Here is a 16,924-nt window from a genome sequence, read left to right on the forward strand (position 1 = left end):
ACACACGCACCCAAACACACGTATATATATATATATATCAATATAAATATATGAAAGTCAATGAAGTTTCGTAAAAGAAGGTGATCATGTACATACTTTCTTGCTGTTGTGATTATAACACCTCATTGTAAACTATGTTCCTTGTTTTCCCTTGTGGAGCATATACAAATAGGTTTTTTTGTTGCTGCCCACTCTTGAGCAGCCAACATACAGTTGTCCATGTGAGAAGCAGGGCTCTTCCAAGAGAAGACCAGCTACAGACAGTGTTTGACCCTGATATTTGTTTATGGACATGGCAAAAGTCACACAAAGGGGGAATTGTAGTCTTCTGAATGTAAAAGGAATGTCTGCTCCTGATGGAGTAAGAGGAATTCTTGGAATAAAGACGTCATCCCCTTTTGCACATCCAGAAAGAATGGTAGCCTCGATAACGTGTGACATCATTTTCTAAATAATGCTCATCTGTTATGTTCGGGTTAAAATTTCATCAACATCAAAAATATATGAATTTTCATGGGAGTTATGGCCGTTATGCAAAGAATATAATTTCCAAATTTCATAAAGATCCATTCAGTACTTTTGACGTAGTTTTGGATAAGAAAACAAATGACTAATGTGTGTGTTTGTGTGCATGTGTATGTGTGTGTGATGGGTGTATATATGTATAGATATCTGTATGCATGTATATATGTATATATGTGTACATATTACATGTACATCTATATATATATATACATCTACACATATGTATACATATACATGTATGTATAGATCTATATATATATACATATACGTGTACATCTATATGTATACATATACATCTCTCTCTCTCTCTCTCTCTTTCTCTCTCTCTCTCTCTCTTTCTCTCTGAAAGTATCTGTCATTACAGTATCGAAATGGTGTACATATACATGTATATGTATACATATACATCTCTCTCTCTCTCTTTCTCTTTCTCTCTCTGTGAAAGTATCTGTCACTACAGTATCGAAATGTGATTGTTTCAGTTAGTGGAATAGTTTCATTTTTAAAGTGAAAGTATTTGACATGAGTGTTTTTGTTTCACTTTTGACACGTAATACTTAAATAGTGGAGGAGATATGTTGCCGTGTGCTCGAACTCTGCAAGAAGTTAATAATTTTTTTTTACTAAAACACAACTGGAACCCTAAGTAAGGCATGTGTAAAATTTGAATGAAATTGGTTGCGTAGTTCTCGAGTTTTAGAGATTCACACACACAGACAGACGGACAGACAGACAGACAGACCGACAGACAGACACACATTCTCATTTTTATATATATAGATATATATATATATATATAGTTTTAGGGAAAAGAACCAAAGTTCATGAACTCATCGATGAAAATCCACTGTCACATATAGAAAAATTAATAAGTAAAAGCACAATAAATAAGTATAATATAATACAAAGTAAATATCATAAGATAATGATAATAATAATGATAATATGATATTTACTATATATATATATATATATATTTTATACTGTGAAACTTAATTTAACTTTAATTTTTAATAAATTGAATTTAATTGAGTTTTTACCTGTAAATTTGGATTTTTATCCCTAATATTATATATATATATATATATATATAATTATCAACAGGTAACATCCATCTATGCTGGCATGGACCGGATGGTTTGAGAGGAGCTGGCAAATCAGAGGACTGCACCAAGATCCACTGTCTGCTTTGGCATGGTTTTTACAACTGGATTCCCTCCCTAACACCACCTATTTTACAGAGTGAACTGGGTTCATTTTATGTGGTCCTAGCACTAGGGAGTTCTCTTTTGGAATAGCTTTTATGGCTGTATGCCCTCCATAACACCAACCATTTTACAAAATGAATTGGGTAAATTTTGTGACACTAGCACCAACGAGGTCTCCTTTGGCATAGCTTTTATGGCTGGATGCCCTTCCTAATACCAACTATTTTATGTCGCTCTAGCACCAGCGAGGTCTCCTTTGGCATAGTTTTATGACTGAATACAAAGTGGACTGCATACATTTTATGTGGCCCTAGCACCAGTGAGGTCTCCTTTAGCATATCTTAAATGGCTGTATGCTCTTCCTGATACCAGACATTTTGCAAAGTGCACTGAGTGCATTTTATCTGGTACTAGCATCAGCAAGATCTCCTTTGGCTTATTTTTCATGGCTTGATGCCCTTCCTAATGCCAGCCATTTTACAGCATGAACATGGTGCTTTTTTACATGGCTCTGGCACCAGCAAAATCACTATATAACTTGCAAGAGGCAGGATCATATATATATATATAACTTGTGAGAAGCAGGTTCATATTGAAAGAGGTGACTCTGTGCAGGTTGATGAGAGGTTAGAGTATGACAGAAGGACAAAAACAGGCATCTTGCTGTAGAGGAGATACATGGTGTTACATTTGAGTCACTAATGTGAGTTGGAAGGAATGTCTCCAATATGTAATGAGTTTGAGTTGTAACATAATGTGTGTAGTTAGCATTAAAGACAGTTCATAGAAAGAATCCATTTCCAGTGATTTCTTAAAGAGGTGTGAATAAAGAATATTCAGAAGGCAAGTTTATAAAACAAAAACATTGACATTTATTCAGTAGTGTAATGAGTGCTAGCAAGTGGTAACAAGGATTAATCTTGCATATGAATGGGAACCAAATATATGTGTATGCGAGACAGGAAAAATCACATGATGTACTATATACACTGAGGTTTATATGAAGCAGAGTGGAAGCTGATATTAATCAAATGCATTGCATGTAGTTGGTGGTGGACATAGAAAATGTGACATGTCAAATAAAGTGATGTTGCTTCTGTGCCGTCAAATTGACAACTCGTTTGAAACTGCCGCTTCACTGCTGTAGTGAGTTCCTTCAGCTAAGGCAGGTCACTGCCATTTTATTCATATGCTTCCAGCTCTGATTGGCTGGAATCTTCCACAGCACAACTGAACTATGCCATGGCGACGTAATAAATCGTTTCTGACTCGCTACAATGGTTACACCAGCTGGAGAGAGAGAGAGGGAGAGTAAAAGAGAGCAAGAGAGATGGTGGTGATGTGCCAGGGCATACTCTAAAGGTACAAGGATGTGAATATAAATGGAATGGTAGAGGATTGTCCAGGGTGCATGAGTAGTGAGTTCACAAAAGTGCAAAAAGGGATGAAGCAAGAGAAAGGGAGTAATGCAGTGGTGGAACATCAGTGTATAGTGTATAGTGGAACATGGCTGTATAAGAGAGCAATGATACAATTGGCAGGGGGAGGAGAGATAAGTATAGTGCATGAAGAAGAGATGTGGTTTGGTTTATTGGGGTATGGTAGGTGAATTAATGTCACATGAGGGTGGAATTCACAGCACTTCGAGAACTCAGTTTCGCTGAGGTTGGCAGTCTTCTCATGAATTTCGTATCACCAGACATTTCAGTCTATTGTCATCTCTGTGAGGCCTAACATCTTGAGATTGGCCTTCACTACTTCATCCCATACCTTCTTGGCTCTTTCTCTTCCTCAGGTGCCATCCACTTTAAATGACTAACACTTCTTTATACAGCTGTCTTTGTTCATATGCATCACACATCCAAACCAACTTAGTATTCTTTCTTGCGAGCTACATCTGATTCCTCTTACGCACAACTTTTCTCTCAGCACATTTGCATTTCGTTGCACACTGGTGTTGTACACCCAATGGAGAATACAAACTTCATTCCTCTCTAAGCTATGCATGTTGTCTGTGTTCAGTGCCCAGATCTCCCTACCATGGAGTATAGCCATTCATACAAAAGCATCATACAGTCTGCCTTTCACTCTGATAGAAAGGCCTTTTGTTGCCAACAGAGGTAATAAGCTCTCTGAATTTCTTCCATCCTATTCTTATTCTAGCAACAATACTTTCAGAACATCCTCCTCTACTGCTAATTTGGTCACCTGGGTAACAGAGAGTATCTAAAACCTTAAGAGAGCCTCCTGGGCATTTGATTGAATCCTCAGTATGTTTAGTGTTTATTGTTCCTGCAAATCTGGCACATATGAAGATGGATTCCTCTGTTAACCTAACAGTTCTGTTATAGATTCTGCTATAAGAGTGAAGTCATCAGTATATTGTAGCTCCTTCAAGCAGCTAGTTTTAAATTCCATTGTTATGGCCAAGAGGACTATGATGAATAAGAAGGACTAAGAACTGAGCTCTGGTGAGCCCCTTACACCACACACACACATTCATGTCTTTATAGCAGTATTTTCCATTGGTACATATTGTTAAATAATCAGCTACAGAAAAAAAATACTGAATAACACTACAAAGTTAAATGAAAGCCTAGCTAAGGCTACCATCATCATTTTACTTTTCGTTTCCATGCTGGCATAAGTTTGATGGGTTGTCAAGATGTGAGTTTTAATATTTGGAATTACTGTCCTCTTAGATATTGCAGGACACACCTCACTTGTATGTTCCCATAGTGGGAAGTTATTTATATCAACCATTTTACCATATACTGGGTAGATTTTACTGTGGCACCAACATGAGCAAGGGTGCCATGTCCCTTGCAAGACAGATAAATACTCATTTGTTTATGAGATTTCCATTTGTTCAAACAGGTGTGATTAAGAGAGTGAATAGAAGAGAAAAAGTTAAGAGATAAACCAAGGTGAGAAAGGTGGTATATTCACACACACTTATAGGAAAATTTTGCCATTGCAACCCAATAAAAAAAGTATGAAAAGTTAGAAAACCATGAGTAATTTGATCTAAACTCAATGCTGTGACAGTTATGTAATTGCAACACACATGTGCATACACATGCATGTATACATAGTTGGAGTTGCATATTCATGCATTGCAGATATGCATATGTATATACATATGCATATATGCATATATACACATGCACATATATTCATGTACACACAAATACATGTACACATACACATGTATGTGATTTAATATAATTATATCCTCAGCATGAATAACATTCTTGATATGATTTGGCCTACCTGTCCCCATTTACCGCAATAGAAAATAGGTCTGTTACTTGATCAGGACTGATATGAAACCAGACAATAACAATCACACAGTAAATAGCTGAAATACTTAAATAAATGACAAAGCATTATTTCATTTGTTTCTGTTTATGTATAACCTGGTATTTATCTTTCTATTTTTACGATGGCTGTACAATGAACGTACATACGTTGCATGCAAGCCACAGCACAATAAATGGGCTGAGAAAGCAGTAAGACATTAAATACATCAACTTATATATGCAGGCAAGATGGCTGCTTTGGTATGGAGAAGACATAGTGTGCTGTGGATGGAGAAGACATAGTGGCTGAGAAAAATGGCTGACTAGAATGTAGCTGTAGCAAATCATAGAGGACATGGGAAAAAATGAAATCTGATCAGGGGATGGTGGGCCTCAAAGACAAAATGCTAAAAGGATGATGCATGACAGACTCAAATAACATATGTAAATGTCATCATCATCATGTCTTCTATGCTTGCAGTAGTTAGTTCAAAATGATCTAATGATTGGTGGGACTGTGTTGTACTCCAATGTCTGTTTTGGTATGGTTTTTACAGCTGAATGCCATTCCTGATACCAACCACTTTACAGAGTGTACTGGCTGCAATTTTTTCATGACATCAGTACTAGTGAAGCTGTTTTGCAACTTATAAGAGTAAGGAACTAAAGGTGGTCCTGTAATTGATGGTGAGTAAAAGAGAGGGTGATGATTCTAGGCAAGGTAATGAGTAGCTAGAAAAGAGGACCGATCAAGTAATAGTCACCATAATCAGCACCATTGACCTTTTATGTCATTTTTCTGTGCTGGCATGGGTTGGTTAGGGTTTTCAAGGGAGTGTTTTATGACTAGATCCCCTTCCTGTCACCCTCCTTTTGGTTACCTCTAACCACATAAAGACACAGTGTACCTATTCTAAAAACTGGGGCTCATTGCATGAAGAAACCTGTTGTCTTCCAGGCCTCCTCAAGTAATGAGACTATGATTAAATGTCATGAACAAATCTTCTTAGTGTTATTGGAGATTTAAGGATAAATTGAGGGCATAATTCCCAATAACCACAGTATTTCTGTAAGGAGCACTGATCCCAGGTATTACTAACTTTGAAAACATTGTGCTCTGTTTTTCACCACATATTTTGCTGATTATACAATTAAGAGGAAATGTAGTGTAACCACCACTACCATTATTATTATTTAGGTGGTGAGCTGGCAGAATTGTTAGCACACCAAGCAAAATGCTTAGCAGTATTTCATCAGTCCTTATTTTCTGAGTTCAAATTCTGTTGAGGTTCATTTTACCTTTTATCCTTTTGGGGTCGATAAATTATGTACCAGTGAAACACTGGAGTTGACATTATCGATTAGTCCCCTATCCTCGAATTTTGGCCGGTGTGGCCACTAAAGAAAGGATTATTATAAATTATTATTCCAGTGGATACAAAAAAAGAGGCATGTGTTTTAGCTCCTGTACTTTTCACAATATTCTTTTTGATTATGCTACAACATGTTTTAAGGATAACCACGAAAGTGTAAATATCAGCTTCACATAGACGAAAGTCTACTAAACATAAATAGGCAAAGCTTCAGATCTAAGGAGAATATTAGGGAAGAGATTCTATCCAATTTTCTGTTTGTTCATGATTGCATTTTGATTTCTCATACATTTGAAGGAATTCAGGAAATAGTTGACAGGTACGTTGTGGCAGCTTGTGCATTCAGCATGAAGAAGAATGAAATATTATAACAGAAAATGCTAGGGATTCAAATGTGATGATTGACAATAAGCCACTCAAATGGGTCAGGACATTTAAATATCTTGGAAAATACAGTAAACTTTAAGAGTATTGTTGATGATAAAATCAATGTTAAAATATCTAAGGCTACAAGTACTTTTAGAAAACTTTCCCACCGTTTTTTAGATGAACAATGTCTGTTTAAAAACTCAAGTGTATATAAATCTTGTATTTTGAGCACACTTTTGTAAGGGGCAGAAGCATGGACTCCCTACCACAAACATATAAAGAAACTTGAAATCTTTTATTTGTGCTGTCTGTGCAATATTTGCAACATAAAATGGCAAGTAAGACATCAAATATCAAAATCTTAGAAAAATGTGATATCACCAGTATCAAAAGCATGCTGTAGAGAATTCAGTGCAGATGGACCAGGATAAGTTATTTAAATGCAAGATGATCGCTTTCCGAAAATTCATCTGCTGCTACGTTCTGAGTTCAAATTCCGCCAAGGATGACTTTGCCTTTCATCCTTTCAGGGTTGATAAATTTAGTATCAGTGAAGCACTGGGGTTAATGTAATTGACTAGTCTCCTCCCACAAAATTTCAGGCCTTGTGCTACAGTAGAAAGGATTATTATCATTATTATTATTATTAAGGCGGCAAGCTGGGCAAGCTGGCAGAATTGTTAGCACACTGGGCAAAATGCTTGGTGGTATTTCATCGTTCTGGGTTCAAATTCTGCCAAGATCGACTTTTGCCTTTCATCCTTTCAAGGTTGATAAATTAAGTACCAGTTACATAGCGGGGTCGATGTATTTGACTTAATCCCTTTCCTTAAATTTGAGGCCTTGTACTTTCAGTAGAAAGGATTATTATATTCTGAGTTCAAATTCTGCCAAGGTTGACTTATCCTTTTGGGGTCGATAAATTAAGTACCAGTGAAACACTGGAGTTGATGTGATCAACACATCCCCTCCCAAAATGGCTGCCCTTGTCTGGTGGTAAAATTTTTGTCCAAACTTCATTGTGTAACTTTATAACACAAACCTCAATAGCCTATAGAAAAAATTAGATGGAATACTTTTGTTTGACTGTTTTTCGAAGGCACTCATGTATGCTTCTACCTCTTCATTGTGGTCAATATTGGGATATAAGTAAGAAACACCCTATGGTTACCAATAAACAGTTTTCAACATTGGAGGAAATCTTTTGAACTTTTTGTGTATTTTGGGGAGACCATAAAATACAGGTGTTCTTCTCTCTGACTGTAAATTCCTGGATTCAGCCTTATTAATGAAATTGTTTTTCTCCATTTCCAGAATTATTTTGTCAATTCCTCTCTGTAATTGGGGTTTGGATTGGCAGGTAAGTCATCATATGAAGTTTTGTCATTTAAAACTTCTTCACAAGCTGAAATATACTCACTTTTGTCCATAATTACAATAGCGCTTCCCTTATCCACCATTTTAAACACAATAGAATCATTATTAGCTTGACGGCAGAGTATGTAATGCTGGGAACTTGTGAAGTTATTCCAGGATTTCTTTCCACCTGTTTCTGGATGGGTGATAGAAAGTGAGTGATTCTGTAGTTTTGTAGGCAAAATCTTAAATGTGTTCACACTTTTGATTGGTCAAATAAAAACTTCTCTGGAGAGTTTTCATTAACTAGTTCAAATGTGTACACCAGGGAAAAAAAAAACCCACAATCATATGCACCAACTTGGGGATTAGAACTGTAAGAATTATGTTTGTTTGTGGTGAGTACAGCGTTGTTATCTGTGGTACTGGTAAGTTCAAACTGTCATAAACATAAACATCTCTGAAAATATTAGTTGACAAAAAAAAATGATTGTCCCTGGTGTGATGAATGAACAGTGTGCAGTGTGGACTGCATGTTAGAAATTCCATGTGAGAAAGAATGGCTGGTTGTATTGGAATTTCAGGAAAATATTCCACCATGATTTTCAATCTGGCGTCAATAAGTTTGTCCCCAAAAGTAAAAACAACTTCTGATATTTTAAGACTGACGATGTCATTCCATCAACATGGAAACACTGGCTATCCTTGTTCAAATTTTGGACTTGAATTTCTATAATTTTGAATATCTATGTATCACTTTTCATTTTGATCTTGGACGAAGACAAGCTAGCTGTTGAAATATCATTCAAACCAATAAAATATCTATTGCAATCACATCGCGCTCTTTGTTTTGTCTATTTACCTTTGTGAAGAGTTACATCAATACTTTTAAAATATTATTATTATTAAGGTGACAAGCAGGTAGAATTGTTAGCATACCAGACAAAATGCTTTGACAGCATTTTGTCCATCTGTAGATTCTGAGTTCAAATTCTACCAAGTTCGACTGCCTTTTATCCTTTCAGGAGTCAATGAAATAAGTACCAGTTGAGCACTAGGATCAATGTAATCAGCTTGTCTCCTCCACAAAATTTCAGGCCTTGTACCTATAGTAGACTTATTACTACTATTATTATTATTATTAATATTATCATTATTATTATTATTTTTATCATCATCATCATCATTATTATCATGGCTAATGCATGTCAACTGAAGAAGTAGCAAGAATAGGCACTTAACAATATAAAACTGACTCCTTCATAGTTCTGAGTTCATCTGTTACATCCACTTGAAAAAGGGATAAAAACTTTGATACAATATGTGAGAGAAAATTATTTAGGTCAAGATGAGCCCCGACTGAACAGACTATGATTATAGGTGTTTCAGCCATAAACATCCTGTTTCTTTTTGTTTTTGTTTTTTTCCCACATAACATATCCAGATCTAATAAATACTATGTGTCCTTCCTTAAAACAGTACTTACCTGTTAAGACAGTAGTGACCATAATATTGGTTATTAATTGATCTAAATGGTGATGATGTAAGCACAAAGAGGAACACTTGCTGATTGGTCCAAAAGGGGATAATGTAGGTATGTCTACAGACACCAGTTCATCTGGATGAATGAATGGTCATGGCACCAGTTGATTGATGACATAAGCATATCGGTTGATGTCAGCCTAAGAAACTGCCCATTTTTGGATGTATGTTCAAGTTACTTGGATCCCCAAATATAAAATCTACTACAAGGCCAATGACAATAGCGCCAGGGTCTTCATATTTAACCTCAAAAATACAACCTTGAAAGAGATGTGAAGTCATGGTTTGGAAAGATCCACTGAGAACTTCGAAACAATGAACAGAAAAAAATATGTAACTAATTTGTTTCTTTCAGAGTTATAGCAACTAAATTCTCAAAGACTTCTGTACTTTGAATATCACTGAATTATCAGAAACCTCTTTATGCTGGATACCACTGAATGTCATGCATTCAAGGCTTCTTTTTAAGTCAAACAAAGTAGCTATTACTAAATATGGAACAAACTGATGTTGAGTACTGTGTTAGGAAATTAATTACTACGCAAGTTATTCATAGTCAAGGTAATATCATGAAAAGAGAATAGCAGCTTTAACAAGTATTTGCGGGAGTTGTTAGTCCATTCAGACACAAAACATAATTACATACTAGTGATTCTTAGTAATTTTATACAACTAATGAGACACATGTAAATGGTTAGTGAACAATGCAATAGTGCAGTTATAGATCTTAGCTCTGACCCAGACTTGTAAGTGAATTGAAGCAAGCTGACTGATAAGACTTTTAATGGAGGAGGCCTTAATGACCATTGTTAATTAGAGTGAAAATGTTTAGAGCAAAACTGTTAATGGCTAACCTAGAATTTAGGAATACTAACACTAAGAACTGAAATAAAGTTAAATGCAGTGTTTGAGATAAAACTTTGAAACCTTAGCATCAATTGTTAGTAGGAAGAATTTCTGATCATTGTTATTTGAAAAATAAAAATTAAAAAAAGGAAAAAGAAAAGCATTATTTAAAATAACAAACATTCTAAGGGAGATAAATTAGATTCTACCAATTCTATTGACAGACGTTAGAAAAATGGCTGAATCTACAACGAAAACTTCTTCCAAAATACTTGAACAAGTATGAGTTGAAAAACTTTTTGTATTTCAGGACATGGCTTAACACTTTCAGATTTTCCAAGAAATAATATTTCTCTAATCCACACATGTAACTGGTTGATTGAAGGAATCACGAAAGCAAGATGACAGACATATTTAAGAGAAACAATTTAATGAATCACTGAACAAGATATTAATATTGATCACTTTCTCAATCACCCTTCAGATAACTAATACAAACAACTGTCAACTTTATCAGAAGTTCCTAGTTTGATGTTTCAATATGCACAGATCTAGTATGTGATTACTTAATCCTTTAAGTCTATATTTATTAAATTCCCATTCTGATCTATTTAAACTGGATGTCATTAAATTCTTCAGCAGAGGATATAGCAGTAATGATGTATGATTTAGATTTGCATTATTCTTCAGCTCTATCATCAAAAGAAGTTGTTATCTGATGTTCCTGTTATATAACAATATTCAAATATTATAAGCCTATTATTTTCTCTCTCTGAGCTACCTTTATTTAAGTCAACAACAACAACTTCAGTCATCATCATTGTCAGCATACTTACATCCATTTTTCTAAACTGGCACGCATAAGATGGATTAGTTTCAACACAACATCTCACTACTTGTGCAGTCCTTTGTCATCTGTTTTGTAAGGTTCAGCAGTTTAAGTTTAGTCTTCCCCCATTGCTCCCTGAGGTCATCCCTTCTGCGTGCTCCTTTTACTTTCATTGCTTGACACTTTTTCACCCAACAATCATTCTTCATACATGTTACATATCCACATAAATGCAGCCTTCTCTCTTGCCCACTAAAACAGATAACTCTGTTGTCCAATTTCTCTCTGAGTCCACTTTTGCTGTTGTTCCTATACACTGACATCACATAACTAGAGGAGCATAGTTGCTTCCTCTCTTTTCATCCACAATCAATGCATGCCTCTCATAACCATGCAACATCACACTTTATACACAAGCATCATACAGTTTGTCCTTCATTTGGAGAAACAATAATCCTTTGTAGTTAACAGAAGCAATAACTTTATACATTTTCTGTTTTGTCCCTATTCTGGCTATGCCTTCACACCCCACTACTGATTAGATCAACCTGGTAACAAGCTACCAACTATTAATGAGTCTTCTAGTGAATGAAGTGACTATTTCAATATATTTTATAGATAATCCCATTCTCAATTTCTACAAACAACCTACAGTAAATGTTGTAGCTTGGGAGGGTCATCATGCCAATAGTAAACACATTCACAGGTTTTATTTTGTTTTATTTCTTTGATTATTATTAGTCAACTAATTAACCATTTAACCAAATTTCTAATCAATTATTAGATTAATCATTTAATCAACCAATCAATTAGCTATATTCATCAGAGTACTTTTATCACCATCCACAATCTCACAAATGATGTGCCTTCTCTCAACAGAAAGTGATAAACAAGAATTTAAACAAACTGATTCATCTCTACACAATATTCTATAACAGTATTATTAAATGGTACCAACATTTGGAAACTTGCTCAGAGAAAATAATGTCAAAGGAATTCAAGAATTGATATCTTTCATACACAAAAGGATAAATTCTATATAGGAGCGTATATAGTCAAAGACATGGACCTCAGTATATGACTGATACTTGTTGATTCTGGATAGACCTTTGATCTTTGAATCCAAAGAAATGAAACTAAATAATATAGGTTGCTGCTCTTTAGCACCTGGTGGTTCTAGCCAGGACTGTCCTGTCTTTCTAAGGGCATCTAGGAATTCATTATTCAATGTTTCTTCTCTTCTTACAAGAAAGTAGAATGTAACTTGAAGAAGATTTAACTGCTATTTCTAGAAGGTTGAATAATCATGTAGAAGCTCCATTACTGGTTTATATTGTAAGTGATTTAGTTTGGTGCTCCACTTCATCTACAAATCATCAAGAGATAGCAGTAGCCAAAATATATATATATATACACAGAAATAGAAATTAAATTACCAAGTATTGGATAGATTTAAGATCAAAGATCATGGAGAGATGTCACCCCTGCTAAAATATAAACACAGATATTTCAGGAAATAGATGGTTTAACTGAGGAATTAATAATTCAGTCAGTCAATGTATCAGCCTGGAATGTAGTGCATTGCTTGTAAAAGCACTGCACAACATTCCAGTGCATTACATTCCAGTGCACTACATTCCAGCCTGATATACTCACTTTAAATAACCTAGTCCACCAAGCTCATCATCATTTAATGTCTGCCGATGATGATGATGGGCTACGAGTGAATCTCAATCTATTGCCCTTACTTATACTACCTCCTGGTTCTTGAGTGTCTTTAGTGCACCCCATTCTATTGCCAAGTATTGAACCTATTGTTAAGTATTGAACCCAATCTGAGGATAACTTTTTCTCATCAATCATAGAAATCCTGAATAAGGGTCATATGCACTGCCTTCCATCCTTTAACTCTCTCTCTCTCTCATGTATCATGCCTTCAGGCATTGGTGATTGTGGACCTTCATGTCAAAGTCTAAAGATTCCTGATCTTTCTTGGGGAAATACAACAGTGGTTTCCAGCTGCTTTTTCGTTGGCTTGTTTACAGTTTACTCTGCTAGTCTCCTGAACCAATTTTTCAGGCACAGAACTACTTTAACCTTTAAGTAAGGGGACTGGTTCATATGATATCAGCACATGTCTGCATAGTGGTGGACCAATGTGATACACATCTGTGACCTGGTTCTCCTCTGAGTCCAATATGTCTTTGCCACATGACCATCTATTTGAGTTTTAATTGGGATCCTTGACAAGTACTATCATTCCAGATCAGAGCAGACCAAAACCTGGAAGCAGAGGCAATTAAGGAATAACTTCATACTCCCCAAAACACTTGAATTCCCAGGATGAAACCTCACTGTAGATGCAGTTTAATGTGTCTAAGTAATTAAATAAATAAAAAATAACTTGCTTCCTCATTAGTACAAACAGCCCGGCTGTCTGTAGACAGTATTGGCCATACTGGTGACTGTTAAGTTATGAACTTACATCTTGCTTTAGACAAAATCCAGCAGGGGACATTTATTTCAGCTGTTTAACACCTTAAAGAAGAGAACAGAATATTTATATTTATCCTTGAACACAAATCATCTCAAACAGGCATACAAAGTTCTTAAGTATTTGTGGTAGAGACCCTACACACAAGACCCATCCTCTTCCACAAATACCCTAGATATTCTTAATACCATACTGATAGGTGCTGTTGCTGTTTAACCCAAGGCCAGCCCTGATCAAACAGACCTATAATAAAGGTATTCTTATAGTAGCTATCTTGTCTTTTTAAGGACATGTAGGATCACTTTATTCAAGCTTTTCATTATTTAAGACAGATGATTTTGACGGTGATTTGGTGGCTATTTCTAGCAGGTAGATCAGTTAGAAGGCTCATGAATCTTGAAGTATATTAACTAGGTGTTTCAGGTGTTGAATAATTGGCTCAGCTACAGAAATGGGGCTCTTTTAATGTGGGACTGAAGCTGTATATTATAAAGAACAAGAATTTTTTAATAGTTATGTCTTTCACAATGGCAACATCGAGATTGTATGTGAAGTTAAACAGTCTCAATGGGGAATAAAGATTCCATAGTGGATCCTGTTTACCAGCCTTATATCTGGCTCTACAGCATTTGCCAGGTCTATCGTATTGGATCCCTAAATAGGAAGGGCATTACATGCATCAACACATGACTAAAAGACGGTTGATTTTATATAAACCAGCTGCCATCTACATGCGAGTATGGATTGATAACATGTACTAAGCTTTCACTAATTGTTTTAGGTGCCAATGTGATAGATACCTTTTCGACTCACTCTTCGACCCAACGGATCATCGAGGATGCAACAGCTAGAGGGAAAGACAGCTGCACCAGTAGTCGGCTGGGACTGATTTTCAGCTGAGTAAACTGGAGCAACGTGAAAGGAAGTTCCTTGTCCAAGGACACAATACGTTACCCGGTTCAAGATCTAAAGCCTAACCATTAGGTTTCGCACCCCCACTTGACTTTACAGAGGATATCTAAAAGTAAAAAGAAAAAAACCCCAAAAGACTGTTGCTAATTCAAGACTCCTTAAGTATCACTCACATATAGAAACCAATCTTGGAATTATTTATTTATTTCTGAAGTGGTTGAAATGTGAGGTTTGAAATACATCATATATATTATGTGTAAAATTGATAATTCGTTTATGAAAAAGCCAAAAAATTCTATAGAGAATGTTTTGTATTAGGATACGAACATACAAAAATGGTTTTATATGTACACTCTGTTTTTATATACACTGTCATATGTACAGCAAAGTTGCTTTTAAGGAGGGGGTGGAATAGGCGAGAGACGTTTGAAGACAGTAAAGAAGTCAACCACCCCCACCGTCACACTATACACATTAATAAGCATGTACCTAACGTTCAGTTTTTAGCGCGGAATGTCACACTTGTACTAACAGAATGTATTACTTGACCTGTATTAATACAAACTAAATAAAAGAAAATAAGGGTAGAAAAGTTTAAGTCTGTTATTGATTTTTACTATTTAAAATGCATCTATAAATAATAAAAATAATACAAAAAAGAAACATTTTTAACAAATTTTCCTTAATGAGACAGGAAATAACAAAACGTTGAGTTATGTATGAAGGGATAGGGGTAAATTTTTGTATTTAGTTGATATCAGAATTTATATATTAACGCCCATCGGTGTGTTTATGTGGATGTAAATAAGACATAGATGTAAGTGATAACACACAACTACAACCCTTTAAAACAATCTACAATTTCAACTGCATCGGATTTGTGTATGGATGTGTATGTATGTACGTATAATAAAATACATCTGTACACACAAAATGAATGCTGTCATTCTCATTACACTGTAAACATGTAACAATATTAATAAACATCATACAGAAAACAATATTATTTTGTACGTTACACACATTTTTGTTTATTGTCGCATGTGTGTATGTGTAACAATAAATGCGTTTTTTAGTTTAGGATAGTGTTAAAATGTTATATACACTCACCTAACAACACAAACATAAAGCCTACATATGTATGTATATTCGAAGATTAACATCCCAACCAAACATATACCATACATATTCATATATCTAAATAGATAAGAAAATTCATTTGCTGTTTCTCACAGAATATAAAGACAATCAATGACTGAAACAGACAAATATGAAGAATGGATATGCTGTGAACACGGGACGGTATGTTAAAGAATGAATGAATAAAAATGTCAAACCTCCATGTGACCCAGCTATTATAGTCGGTGGGGGTGGGTACCGTTACAAATAGGAAGACGCAAATGACAATTACATGCATGTAAAGTAACATTAATATGAATTATATAAAAACGTTTTTCCTGGTTCTGTCATCGGAACAGATCTATGTAAATGAAGAGCAATGAAATTTAACTTACTGTCATCACGTTCCTTTCCCCCAGTGTTGTTATTTTTCAATGGGTGGGACAACATTCAGCAAACAGGTGTATGTGTGTGTGGGTGTGTCCCTGGAGAATGTGATCGTCTGACAAGATTTAATAATGCTTCTTACATGTGTATTTGCTTTAAATTTGTTTACAGCAGCAGTTATTATCATCGTCAGGTCTCAACAGCAAGCAGCATTATCATCATTGTTATTATTATTATTGACATATTATCGATGATGTTACACCACACTCCATCGTTACTGCTGCATGTGCGTATTTCAATATTGTTGCATGTTTATCAACTCTCGTGTCACGTTAGTTCATATGGACGATAAGAAAGTGGAGAGGGAGAATTTCCTCAAAATAGAAAAGAGTTAATTAAAAAAACAAATAGATAGATAAATAGAGAATAGAAAAGAAAGAGATAGAGAGAGAGAAAGATAGAGAGTTATATGGAAATAAAAAGATTAATAGTTTCTAGAGGAAGGAGAGGAGGAGCAGTGACAGTAGCAGTTGTTGGCCAACCTCAACAGTGACGTCATAGCAGTATCAGTGAGCCCTTCATTACTATAGACCCTTTATTCAGTAGACCCTTTCAATAAGCAGGAACATGCAAAAATATCCGGCTAGCCACAGCGTATCCGA

General features: G+C 35.4%; 1 protein-coding gene across 7 annotated transcripts in view; it reads right to left on the reverse strand.

The window, feature by feature from the left end:
* Positions 1-16,576, reverse strand: part of LOC106877634 (uncharacterized) — a 114,534-nt gene extending 97,958 nt beyond the window's left edge. For 3 of the 7 annotated variants that reach the window (XM_089356735.1, XM_089356731.1, XM_089356736.1), the window contains exon 1: positions 16,271-16,576. The gene's annotated coding sequence lies outside the window, so the exon portion shown is untranslated. Of the gene's footprint in view, positions 1-15,866; positions 16,198-16,270 lie in introns of those variants that run through there. The other 4 variants (XM_089356732.1, XM_089356737.1, XM_089356738.1 and 1 more) reach the window with 4 other exon arrangements.
* Between the last annotated feature and the right edge of the window lie 348 nt (positions 16,577-16,924).

This window comes from Octopus bimaculoides, chromosome 8, assembly GCF_046866305.1.
Source record: "Octopus bimaculoides isolate indiv1 chromosome 8, ASM4686630v1, whole genome shotgun sequence".
In the NCBI taxonomy this organism is placed as follows: domain Eukaryota; kingdom Metazoa; phylum Mollusca; class Cephalopoda; order Octopoda; family Octopodidae; genus Octopus; species Octopus bimaculoides.